Here is a 13,910-nt window from a genome sequence, read left to right as displayed (position 1 = left end):
TAAATAATGTATATTGTTATTTATTTCTGTCATTCATTTAATTTTGGGGTGATAGTGTGAGAGGAGTGCTGACGTCAGTTCCACCCATTTTTTCTGTGCTACCGAGGCAAACAGGCGGACCGAGACATTTTCACATGTATACATAGTATAATAAATATATATATTCACTGAAAAACCATAGGTTTCAGGCACGTTATAGTTAGAAATTAGCATTTAAAAAACCTTAGAAATTCACTGAAAAAACCATAGGTTTCAGGGGCGTTATAGTTAGTTGGACATTTCACTCGTACAAAACCATAGAAATTCCACAGTTATAGTTAGTTCAGCTAACCTTAACTTGCGTGCCCACAATGCACTGCTGATGACGTCACATATTAAATCACTCATGACATGGTCAGTGACATCACTCATGACAACACTGATGACATCTCAAATGACATCATTGATGACATCATCCAGTGAATGTGTGTTTTTCTGAAAATTAAATATGTTTTATATATGTACATCTCAAGGTTGATGGAAGAATAAATGGGTATATAAGTGTCTAAATGGATATTTTTGGGGGGGAAAATTGATTGTATAACTGACTGACTAAGTGTATCTTAGTGAATACATGGGTTAGTGAGTAATGTTTAAATATGTAAATATCTGTATCAGTCTCTCACTTTGTGTATAAGTGGCTGCATGGGTTGGTGAGTAGCTACATGAGTGTCTATATGGGTTATTAGTTGGTTTTTTGAGTATCAGTATGAGTGTCTGAGTGTCTGTATGGTTCGGTGGGGGGTATTACTTAGTGCATAGAGGCATGAATGAGTGACTCACTCTTTGTATGTGTTGAAGACAGCATGTGTGCACGACTGTATAGGTGGATGAGTGTGTGTATGGGTATGTTAGTGAGTGAATGACTGTTTCAATAGTGTCTTTATGAGTAACTACATATGTTTTAAACTAGTATATGTGAGTATTGGTGTATATAAGTGAGTATATGTGAGAGTGAGAGATTGGAAGAGTTACTGTACAAATAAGTAGGTGTTTCTATAAGTGATTGTTTAAGAGAGTAAGTATGTGTAAGTTTCTGTAGAAGTAAGTGTGGTAGTGTGTGTATAACTGTATATGCAAGTAAATGGATGTTTGATACTTTGTTTGCATGTGTGACTATGTGTGTGAGTAACTCTATGGATGAGTGGCGGTGTGTAACAGGATGTATAGGTGTATGAGTACATATGATGAGTGAGTACATGTATGAGTGACTGTATACGGACTGTTGGTGAATGAGTGGATGTGTGTGTAGATCTTGGAATTACTATATAGGTGTGTTGTAACTGGGATTGATATGTCCACTGTTTTGAAAATGTTAGTTTGTATTTTTGAGTGTGTGTATCAAAGGTTATATTAGGGTGAGAGGAGGTCTGCCACTCTATCACAAGGATGATGTCATCAGTGATGTCATTTGAGATGTCATCAGTTATGTCATGAGTGATGCCACTGACCATGTCATGAGTGATGTCATCAGCAGTGTATTGAGGGCGCGCGAGTTATAGTTAGCTGAACTAACTATAACGGGGAAATTTCTATGGTTTTGTACAAGTGAAATGTTCAATTAACTACAACACCCCTGAAACCTATGTTTTTTTCAGTGAAAAAATAAATATATATATATATATATATATATATATATATATATATATATATATATATATATATATATAAACACTCCGCAGATGAGCAGCATCAAAGTCCTCGCCATTTCCCCAGCATTCACGGACATGGACCAAAAAGATAAGTGCAGATTATTTTATTCTGTGCATTATGCCGCCATAATGTTTCGGCTCCTCCGAGCCTTGATCACATGTTATATATATATTCAATCTCCTTCCTCCCTGATACAGAAGATAAGCTCGGACACCCAGACACGGTGCAAAAATAGAATTAAATGGCTCCAAAAACAACGCGTTTCAGCTTTCGCCTTGATCACGCTCTAGACAATAACATCTCATTTCAGCCATTATAAACAGCGAAAGAAAAGAAAAGAGAAAAAGGACTGCTAAACACGATAGGTTTCTCAGTACAATACTGTAGCAGCCATATTTGCATTTTGTCGAAATATTGCCTATTGAATACAAAATCCAATGCAAATGATGTGCCACATGGTCAAATTTACAAACCACGTAGGATAATCGCTATATGTCGGCACACGTATAACTTAAATTGATCATTGTATAGATACAATATATTGAAGTATACAATTTGTAAAAATGCTATGTGAGAAAATTCCCAGTATCCTAGTAATATCCTGCCCAAGTGGGCCTGTTGCCAACAATGTAAAAAAAACACAACATATGAGATAACATGCATTTTATACGATTTGTCAGTAATGCCCATATCCTGCCCAAGGAGGCGTAAAGTAGCTGGTTTGCTTGACAAATATTATGCACATAAGTTGGCTGCCAGGAATTCAAGAAAACCGTACCTTTTCCCTAAAAATAAAATAAAATTGAGTTAAAATCCAGTTGTGAAATTCTGAAAGGACAAGAACTACTATAAAAATTCCCAAATTCTATACACACATAGTACTAGATATCTAATTCTGTAAATGAACGGCCAGTTTCTCACTCGAATTTAGAACGTTCGGCACCATAGTATCAAAATCTATAATGTGTTTAGACTCGAGTTTTCTCAATGTGAGTTCACGTTTTCCTCCCCTCGTATTGTCAAGTACTGCATCAATTACTACCATTCTGAGTAATTTCTCATCCTGAAGGTGGTGATCAAAGAAATGTCTAGCCACAGGGTACTGTCTATTGTTGTGCCGTATAGCTCGGGCATGTTCCAATACTCTTTTTTTGGCACGATGAATTGTGCTGCCAATATACAATTTTTTGCAGGGACATACAAGAGCATATATGCAGTAAACGGAATTGCATGTCAATGCTTTTTTGATCTCAAATTCCTTTTGAGAGCTAGCTAGCTCAAGTTTCGTGCAATGTATGCTGTTACTACAGGCTGTGCAGTTTCTACAACAGCGAAAGCCCGGACGTCCCACACCTCCAACCTTGGTTTTGCTGGTAATTAGATTTCTACTGAGCTCATCCTGTAGGGATTGGCTCTTTTTAAAAGTTATCTAGGGGTTAGGGGTCAAATGTTTCTTAAGGTTTACGTCTGTTAAAAGAACATGCCAGTGCTTGTCGAGTATTCTACGTAAATCATGACCCTGACCTGAGAATGTGGTAATAAACCTCAAGGTTTCAGCCACAGTCTCTTGCCTTACAGGTTGTAACAGTTAATTTCTGGTAGTTTCCTCAACTCTCCTACTTGCCTGATATATGGTGTTGTGACTATATCCCATCTCTCTGAAGCGTTGGCACATAATCTCTTTTTCAGCTGCGTATTTCGCTTTTGTGCTAGAGTTCCGTTTTGCCCGTAACAGCTCCCCATAAGGGATACTGTATACCAGATTGCAGGGATGAGCACTAGATGCATTCAATGTACAGTTCCCGGCAGTTGTCTTACGAAACAGTTTGGTTTGTATAGTCTGATCTTCCACCTCTACGATCAAATCCAAAAATTCAATGTGGGTCTTCCTGATGTGTTCGGTAAATGTTAGATTGTATGACTTGTCATTCAGCTTTTCTATGAATCTGCTGGCTGATTCTTGTTCCCCCTCCCAAATGAAAAAGATGTAATCCATGAATCGCAGCCACAGGACAACATTGTTGTCAAATTCTTCGAGCTGTTGGGCCACCTGCTCCTCCCACCAGCCCATGAATAAATTAGCATAGCTGTGGGCGAAGCAGGTGCCCATCGCGGTGCTCAGTGACTGCCTGTAGATGACATCATAAAAGATTAAGAAATTGTTGGTTAAAAAAAAACTCTATCATGTTGACAATCATCTCGGAGTGGTGTAGCAGAGAGATTGGCTGTCTTTTGAAAAAGTGCCTGATCGCCTGAAGTCCTAGCTGATGTTGAATGCTTGTATATAAGCTACTCACATCTAAGGTCACCAATGTATACTGATCCAACCAGTGGATCCCATCAATGACCGTTAGAAAATGGGTGGTAACCCAACCACAAATGCTCTTAAGTATTGGTTGATAAATCTGGAAGTGTTTTCCAACAAGGATCTCATGGAGTAAACTATCGGTCTCCCTGGGGGATTGATGGGGTCCTTGTGGAGCTTAGGTAGTAAATATAGGATCGTAATTTTGGGATGTGGGAATTTGAGATAGTTGTATTCCTCCCACTCTAATAATCCCCTTTCCCTCCATTCAATCAGCATTTCACCAAATAGTTTGTTTGATTTCAAGATTTACATTTGACTAGAAATACAATAGCAATTCACATCCTTTAGCTGTCTTAGCCCTTCTTCTAGATATTTATCTTTGTCAAGGACCACAACATTCCTGCCTTTATCAGACTGGCGTATTACGATTGAGTTGTCTGATTTTAGATTCTCGAAAGCAAGTACTTGATCATGTTTAAGATTCTTCATGTGGGTAGGTGTTTTGTTGTATCTAATACTTTTCAAATCACTCAAAACACCCCTCTCAAATACCTCAATCGCATCACATTGGATGTTAGGTAAAAATACTGATTTAGGTTTCAACTTGCTACCAGGATTAATATCTAATTCCACATCAAGATCATTAAAATTCATATCTGTATAACCAACATCATTCTCCAAAGAAACCAAGGTATGCAAAGTCTCAATGTCCCCAATATTTACACTATTCAATGATGACACTTCCTCACCTTCCCTCTTCACATAATGTTGTGTATCAAACCACTTTTTCAATTTTAGTTTACGTGAGAAATAGAACAAATCAATTCTTGTCTGCGCAAAATTTAAATTGCTTGATGGACAAAATGACAAACCTAAAGTTAGTAGTTTTTTCTCTTCCGCCGTTAAAATGCGTCGGGATAGATTGACCACAGTCATGGTTGAGTCTTCCTACCCCTTGTCTCAGTTCCCTCAGGCATTTTTTAGTCGGTTTTGCCTCCTCTTTTTGGCTTGTTTGTTCCGTGCGTTCATCCTCTGCCTCCGCGCCCTCTGCCTCTCAGAGCATTTTGCTCTTGTAGCCGTTCTGTCCTCCCCTGATTCATCATTTGGAATTGTCGTAAAAAATTACCTCCTTTCTTATGTTGAAACTCACTGCTGGCCTGATTCAATGTGGATGCTGATGCATCTGATAAACCGCCGTCTGAAACATCACTTTTGCTGATTTCCACGTTCCTTGGCATAATTGTTGTTTTTGCTACTTCCTTTACTACTTCCTTCCCTTCTTTATCAAAGAAGTGATCATATTTTTTATGGAACGTTACAGTACGGCCTGATTGATTGTCATTAAAGTCTCAGAATCTTTCGCTGTTTTTTGGCTGTTATCTCTTCTTCCAATTTGCTCATCCGAGTTGCAAGGTTTTTCATAAATTCCTCTAATACATCCTTTGTTACCACTTTTTCTAATTCAGCCAAGACAGAATCTATTTCCGCCAGTAATTTACTGCTGTCTTTTAAGGCTTATTTAACCAAGATGCGCATCTTTTGTAACAGAGCACGTCGCGGAATTGTTGGACCATTCGTCCAACATTTCTGGATCTGGAGCTTCATATGTAGGAATTGTAAAAATTCATAGTCCTCTGGGCATTCTTCCAACAACAATATATCTCTGCAGTGACTCTGCTTCCCACCACTTCGATAGTTCTTTCCTGTGGAGTTTTTCAAGGTAACTATACAAGTTTTGTGCTCTTATTTCCTCTGTGATGCTTTGTGTTTGATTACTCACATTGCCGCTCACTCCTGCTTGTGTGAAAAAAAGTTTAGCCGCTGTTTCTTTCCTTTTAGCTTCTAGAGCTGCAGCCATAGTTTGAAGTTGAACTCACCAAGCACCGTGGATGTGCTGACAGCAAAGTACGTGTATTTAGAGTACTTTCGCCAGCTCCCCACCCTTCAGACTGTTGAGAACAGCATATTGGTTTCAGGAAAACTGAGCACAGACTCGCACTCACCCCGGACCACCCAGCTTGTCGGCGGTGCCTTCCGATGCCGCCTTTCAATGCGCTGTCCTCAGCAATGCAGAAATGTTACCGTAAGGTCTTCAGCACACTGTTCTCCTCCTGGTTTGTTCGCCGAACGGCTGACACTTCTCCACCGTATTCCCAGTATTTGTGTGCGGTGTCGCAATCCCAATAGGTACATCCAGATAACAGAGATGTCCCTTCAAGTGCATTAGCCACTCAGTCCGATATGGGGTCAGCCTTCCTTTTGAAGTAACACACTGAAACGATCCCGGCTGGGAAAAGGCTGTCTGCTGGGGCGGTACGGGCACGAGTTGCCGGCAACTCCACATTTTCAATCTCCTTCCTCCCTGATACAGAAGAAAAGCTCGGACACCCAGACACGGTGCAAAAATAGAATTTAATGGCTCCAAAAATAACGCGTTTCAGCAGGATATGGACATTACTGACAAATCGTATAAAATGCATGTTATCTTATATGTTGTGTTTTTTTACATTGTTGGCAACAGGCCCACTTGGGCAGGATGTTACTAGGATACTGGGAATTTTCTCGTATAGCTTTTTTTACAATATGTATACTTCAATATATTGTATCTATACAATGATCAATTTAAGTTATACGTGTGCTGACATATTGCGATTATCCTACGTGGTTTGTAAATTTGACCATGTGGTACATCATTTGCATTGGATTTGGTATTCAATTGGCAATATTTTGACAAAATGCAAATATGGCTGCCACAGTATTCTACTGAGAAACCTATCGTGTTTAGTAGTCCTTTTTCTCTTTTCTTTTCTTTCACTGTTTATAATGGCTGAAATGAAATGTGCTTGTCTAGAGCGTGATCAAGGCGAAAGCCGAAACGCGTTGTTTTTGGAGCCATTAAATTCTATTATTGCACCGTGTCTGGGTGTCCGAGCTTTTCTTCTGTATCAGGGAGGAAGGAGATTGAAAGTGTGGAGTTGCCGGCCACTCGTGCTCGGACTGCCCCATCAGACAGCCTTTTCCCAGCCGGGATCAATATATATATATATATATATATACATATAACTCATTTTGTGTTACTTTAGGAAAGGGACAAATAACTTTGCTCAAGATGCAGTGGAAATAGTACTTCTGACCCCTCTAAAATCCCACGCTTTTCATATGGTTGCTTATGTTGGAGTAGGAACTGTAAATCTACCCCTCCATAGTCCAACATTTTCCCTACTGTTTCTTATGTTGGAGTGTGAGTAGTAAATTTGACCCCTCCAAAGTCCAACATTTTCCCTACTATTGCTAAGAGTGGATTGGTAATAGCAAATCTAACCCCTCCAAAGTCAGCACTTTCTCTGCTGTCAGATACATTATTTTGGAAACAGTATATCTAACCCTTCCAAAGATCAACACTTTCAACAATGTTGCTTATGTTGGAGTTTAACTAGTAAATCCGTCCCCTCAAAAGTACAATAACTTCCCTACTGGAGCTCAGGTTGGAGTGGGAATAGTAAATCAGACCTCTCTACCATTCAGCACTACCCCTTCCGTTACTTAAGTTGGAGTGAAAATTGTAAATATGACCCTTCTAACAAGAATTGCAGGCCCCACTTGTAATGAGACAGTTTGCACCAACTCAATGAGTTACCTGTACATGTGTCCATAACTATGAGGGCAGTGAAAATCTAGGGTGTCTTCTTGAACACTCAAAATGGAGGATGTTAATGGTCAATGTCACCATTTTTCCTGATTCACATCTTAGTTTCTTTGAGCACTTTATGAAAAGACTAGACTGTTGTGCTATTGCCCCTGCATGTGTGTTAATTGCAAAACAGTGGGAAAATACAATAGCACCCACCAACTGAGAGTGGCGTAATGGAATTAATAAAGCATTTGAACGTGAACATCACTTACACCTAGGGTTTATAACCCATAGCTGGACACTACGCATTCAGGTGCAAACTAAAGAGGTGGGCATTGGCCATCCAAGAAAATGGCAAATTCTAAACCACATGAACTGCAACACCAATAATTGTATTTACCTTATCCTCTGTACCTGCCAATTACTCAGCAGAGGCATCACCACCTGACCTGTCAACATAAGGATTAAAGAACACTGAAGCACCAGTTGCTGTAAACGTTCAACTATAAAATTGACAAACCGTTTTTTGGAATGGACTCTTACTTCGAACAATGCAACCTGGATAGTCCTAGAAGCAATCCATGAAAATTGAGACAGCCAAAAATATTTATACCATAGGCAACAAAAACAGATTTTCAAATAAAGACTCATGAACAAAGTCTCAACGATGAGATCCCATGGTTTCAACTGTCTAACAAATGCAATGGTTCAACCTCCTTGTTGTTATACGTTGACACTGCAATCCTCTTCAAGAATGAGAAGAAGTTAATCCCAAGTATATCTACTCATCTACTTACAGTAATAATCCGTTTGAAGGGTAGAAATGTCTACCCCCAGCACCATTTCCCATCAGGTTAACTACCAGATGTGTTACATTATTTTTCAGTCTTTCCATATTCTTTATTTTTTTAATTTTATTTGGTCCACCATGACATGCAATCACATGAAGAACACCTTCCGTACTGGGTGAACCCATTGCAAATGAAAAAATGTTGCCTTACTTCCCCCTTTCGGGAAAGAGGAAGCATATAGTCGGACTGAGGGGACTTGTTTTGCAAGGCTAACTTACGGACTTGTCCATGGGGGGATTTTCTCCCGCTGGACAGGAAATCGTTTTTTGAAAAATGCATGCGTTTTCAGAACCTTTCCCTAGAATACTGTTTGGAAGTCTCACCCCATGACTTTCCATGCTGCCGGATCAATATTTGGTGTGGGTAAGCATATGGGGGCATATTATCAAGAAACGGCGTTAAAATTATCGCCGCTTTAGTGGCAGACAACTGCCACTAAAGCGGCGATAATGGGCTTGATAATATGCCCTTGAGAATTCCCATAGAAGCCCATGTTGTGGTGTCAACATGGGCTTCTATTGGAATTCTCTGCGGCATACTATCAAGCCCATTATCGCCGCTTTGGCTGCAGTTTTCTGCCACTAAAGCGGCGATAATTTTAACGCCGTGCTTGATAATATGCCCCTTAGTTCTTAAGAATCAACACTATAACTCTGTATTAACTATGATCTTTCCATCAGGAAAAAGGGGGCTGATAGTTACACTTCCACATTTATCCTGGTGTGGAGTGTGCTGTGATGCACAATGCTTTCAATTACACTGATTATACTTTCATGGGTGTTGTTCTGTACAATTAAATTTGCATTTTAAGCAATACATTCACTCTAACTTTATTTCATAGTTTTGTTGTTTGTCTTTATTTTTTTTAACATTTCAGGCCTTTCTTTTAAAAGAAATGTATTTCCCAATGTGGGGAGGTAATAGAGGCTGTAAAATACATTATTACAAACATAGTTGGTGGGTCATACTTTCACATCCTTGGGGTGCACACCTTGGTAGTTTAGGCTCTACATTAAGGACCATGCCATTAAGCCCTTAGTGGGCACATTTGGCAAGAAACCTGTTAATTATTAATTAACTCTGAAGATCATTATCACCGTATGAGCTCCACATTGTTTTTAACTTTTAACAAGAGCATCAGAGAATTTCTTGGTGCTCTTAGTTAATTTTAAACCCAACACTTTGATCCAGTCTACTACAACTAGTTGCACTTGCAATACAAAAGGTGACTGCTGGTGGCAATAAAATCCTCTGACCACTGAGCGGAGAAAGTATCCCCAGTAAAGAGCCCCCTCCATCCATCCATGGGTGGATGAGGATTGAAGAATAATGATAAGGTATAATGGATTGTGGTTGATGGGTGAGGAATGGTGTTATTTATTATTTGTACTATTGTACTTGTAGAATTGGGTGAACGGATGGCTTTCTACAAATTGCATGTTTATCTACACAGGAAAAAGTATTTCTCTTGCAATATTACAAACCAATTTTGCAACATACAAGGTAACTGCAATATAATAGCCATCTTAATAATTTGTTAAATATTTATGCCTGCATATCTGATGATGTGTCAAATGAGGTTTAAGATATGTACAAAAAACTGCATGTGATGAGGGGCGTGGTCTTACTGGCCAAGCTAGACGATGTGTTCTAAAACACTCCCGAATCTCCTCAAATTATCCTTCTCCACCTATTCACATAACAATATCTTTTTACCTCATACCTGAGTTGTGGCTCTCCTAAGACGGCCCCACAGGGCTCGTTTGGCCCAAATCATAGCCAGGGGGCTGTGTGGCACTGACCTGTGGATCTGGATGACTGAGCGTTGCAGAAGTTATTTGGCCTGCTGACGCCACATCCAGCCCAGATTTTGCTGCCCCTGTTATACCAGTGATTGGACGTAGAAGTCCTGAGAGTGGCTGAATTGACAATGCCCGCAGGCAAAGCTTGGGGCCTACAGTGTGCCCCATCAGCCTAAGCTGGATGTGCATCTAAGCCATGAAAAAAAGAAACACGGCAAAAGGAATCTGGGTGGTGCCCATGCTGAGGCCTGAAACATTGAACAACTACAGCGCCACATTCGGGAGCCTGGACCCATGTGGGGCTTAGACATTGAGGCCTTGATAGATGCACTACCCTGGCCAGGAGGGCTCCCCACAGCCTGGCTCTGCCCCCTTGTGCTTAGTGATTGCCTTCACATAGAGGCAGTAAGTATGGGCCAGACTTTACCTAAACTTACCTTGTACCAGAGGACTCCAACTGCTCCTCTTCTCGACCAGGATGCTGACCTGATGTACAAAGGAGTTTCTATCCACCTGGCTGAGATGCCTAGAATCCTGGAGCACTCCTCTCTCTGGCGGTGGGTTGCCTACAAAATTGGGTCTTGACTTTTTGACTGAGCCATCAGGCCACAGGTTGGTCTCCGGAGACTTGCCTTCTCAGCTCCCTTCCACCAGTTCACTAGATGAGGTGCCTGAGTCTGGGTGGCCCTGGGCTGCTGCCTAGCTCTGGCTGGAAACTGCTCCAGATTTGTCCTGGCACCCAGCTGGCTATTCATGCTGCCTCTTCTCATTCTGGATCTCTGTGGTGGGGGTAAGCAGGCTGGTTCACCTCTGGCTCTGCACTAGGTCTGGGTCTAGCATAGCAAGATAGCATCCCCTGCCCACCTGTCTGGGATCCACGAGGACACCGCAGACCCTATAATGACTCTCCTGAGGAGAACCTGTTTGGATGAACAGACAACCAGAGGCTTAGATTCCCGAACATGTCCGATGTAGCTACTCCCCCAATGGCTCATTGATTGCCTGCTACCTCCAACCCTTCAGATCAAACCTCGATCAAGGGGCCATTTATAAAAGATCATCAAAGTTACCTCCTACACCCCCCTCCTCCAATGGTCCTCGGCAGAAGGTCCTTCAACGCAATGTTTGGTGGCCCCTAATGGCATCAAGGCGATCCGCCATGCTATCAGAGCTTAAAATGAAACCTTGGAGACTAAAATTGTTGAGGTTGGAGTAGATGTATCAATACTCCGCCAAGTTCTTTGCGATGTCGCGAGCTGAGTCTCAAAGGCAGAATGTTGTTTTCTGTTGGTGGAAGACGATGTTGCGACCCTTAAAGCAAACATGTCTGACTTACTTGCCTCCAATAGCCATCTCGAAGACAGAGCTGAGGACGCTGAAAATTGATCACAGTGTAACAATCCCCGCTTCATGGGCTTTCCTGAGAGTATTGAATCCTCGGACCTGGAGAAATTTCTGGAACTCTGGCTCATGTCCTGGATCTACAAAGGCACCCTCTCCCCATGGTTTGTTGTCTAAAGGGCCCACAGATCCTTAAATTAGAAGTTGCTTCTGGGGGCCCCTTTACATCCTATAATAGCCTGACTCCTGAAAATTCTATGGTCAGGACACCATTCTTTGGGAGTTTTAAATAACAAGGGAACCCGGAGTCGTCAGGGAGCTTGGGCAGCCATTATGTCATTTAACAGTGGCCTCCAAATGTAACAAAACAATTCATGTTATTCATACCAACAATAATAATTAAGACACTTTCATACAGTAAAGCACAAAGATAAATAATGGTGCAGTGTTTGCGTGAGTTTAAAACATGAACCAAATATTGATTATGCTCTTTGCGACAACCCTTGACTTCCCAACGATGGCGGTAACACCCCTTTGCCAAACAGCTACATAAACACGAGTTGAGGCCTAATCATTGAACCAGTCTCGGGCTGTTCTGCAATTGACCACTCGCCCTGTCTCTTCATCTTTAGGTTATTTCAATTAATTGTCCATGTCCTCTTCCGCAGAATTACAGATCCCCTGCACTTTGCAAGTTGTTCCAATACAGGCTCGCTGTAGTTTTATCAAGAGGTGAGCCGTGTTCTTTTCTCCCATCATTTAACCCACCACATGTGCATCCCTTCCGTGACTCTCAACAATGTGGACTTTTTACCAGTTCTGTCCACAATCTTGCAGAATTGTAAGTACTACCCATGCACCTTACGCCTAGCACTTATTCCAACTTTTACCTTATCTTTATTTATTCCTCTTTTTAAAAACTTTTTTGGCATTATCTCAGGCTCAGTTTTAAGCCTATTGTCCTGATGATGATCCTGGTATTGGTTTTGGGATTGAACCGTCAACTCTAACCACCGACCCATGCCCCATTGATTATATTAAATTAACAGGCTTTGTTATTCTTACTTTTAGATACGTACATTGATCACTATTGTCACTTGTGTGTATCACCTAGGAGAGAGCACCGAGCACCATTGTAGTATCTGCCATAGCCTCTGATACTCAAGGCCGATATGTTGGAGTGGACTGGTTCAGGGCATCTAGTACAACTTCCTTTCTGTTTGCATTCCACTCTCCTCAAAGCCCCCAGATTTACTTTTGAGGTCTTCACCATGGTCATACTGAACTTCCATTAAGGCACTATACTTATAGGTGGCAACTTCAATCCATCTCAAGAACCAGAGAGGAACTCAACAGAAGCTCTCAACTTATGTACACAAGGTAAAACTAAGGTACTGATGGAATGGATGTTTTCACTGAGTCTCTGCGATGTGTGGCGATCATGGCATCCACAAGATAAGGAATAAACCCAAATGTCAGCTACATATAAAAACCTTTCATGCATTGACCTCCAGCTCCCTTGTGACAGACGTCCTACAAACATCAGTTTGCACTATCCTTCTTAAGGTATCTCAGATCTTTCCCCACTCCTAGCCTCCCTGGGCCCTACTTTCACATCCCGCCACTGGCGTAAAAAAACCTGAGGGAGGTGCCCTGCAAGGCACGTGGCAGGGCCCCCTCCAGACTCAATCAGGAGATCTCCAGCCAGAGTACTGTGCTGAGGGGGCCCCTCTGAGCTTGGGGGCCTGTGTTACCCCACTGCATCATGCAAAATTTCCCATTGGCATTCCCATCCACATGGATTTGCAGCCTAACTTTGAGCAGGCTGACCCTTTAACTAATACTTGAAAAATGTTGGCAGTCAATTTATGACCGGGAACTAGGCATGGCAGATCTTCCTCTCTATTAATGGGCGTCCCAGCTCCTTGTAATAAATGATTGACTGTGTGGGGGATTGATTCATCCAGCCTATCATGCAGAACTGTCCCTGCTAAGCACAGACCCAGTAATAGGCCTTGCATAGGGCCGGTCTATCCCCCGATATCGTCCAGAACCCAGTAGGGCAGGGGTCTTTAAACTGGGGGGGCAGGCTCTGGCCAAAAGAAGCATTATGCTGATATCTATTCTATGTTTTAAGCGGGGGGGAAATGAGCGGCAGTAAGCTGCTCTGTCATGCAGTCGCGGCCCGTGGAGGGAGTTCCGTGGGGCGGTAAGGCGGGGCAGGGGAGGGGCAGGGTGGGGGGTTCTAAAAACCGGAATATGGATAATTGCAGGTAAGTAAACAA

The sequence above is a fragment of the Triturus cristatus genome, chromosome 9, assembly GCF_964204655.1.
Source record: "Triturus cristatus chromosome 9, aTriCri1.1, whole genome shotgun sequence".
NCBI classification, from domain to species: domain Eukaryota; kingdom Metazoa; phylum Chordata; class Amphibia; order Caudata; family Salamandridae; genus Triturus; species Triturus cristatus.
Note: the sequence above shows the minus strand (reverse complement) of the source record.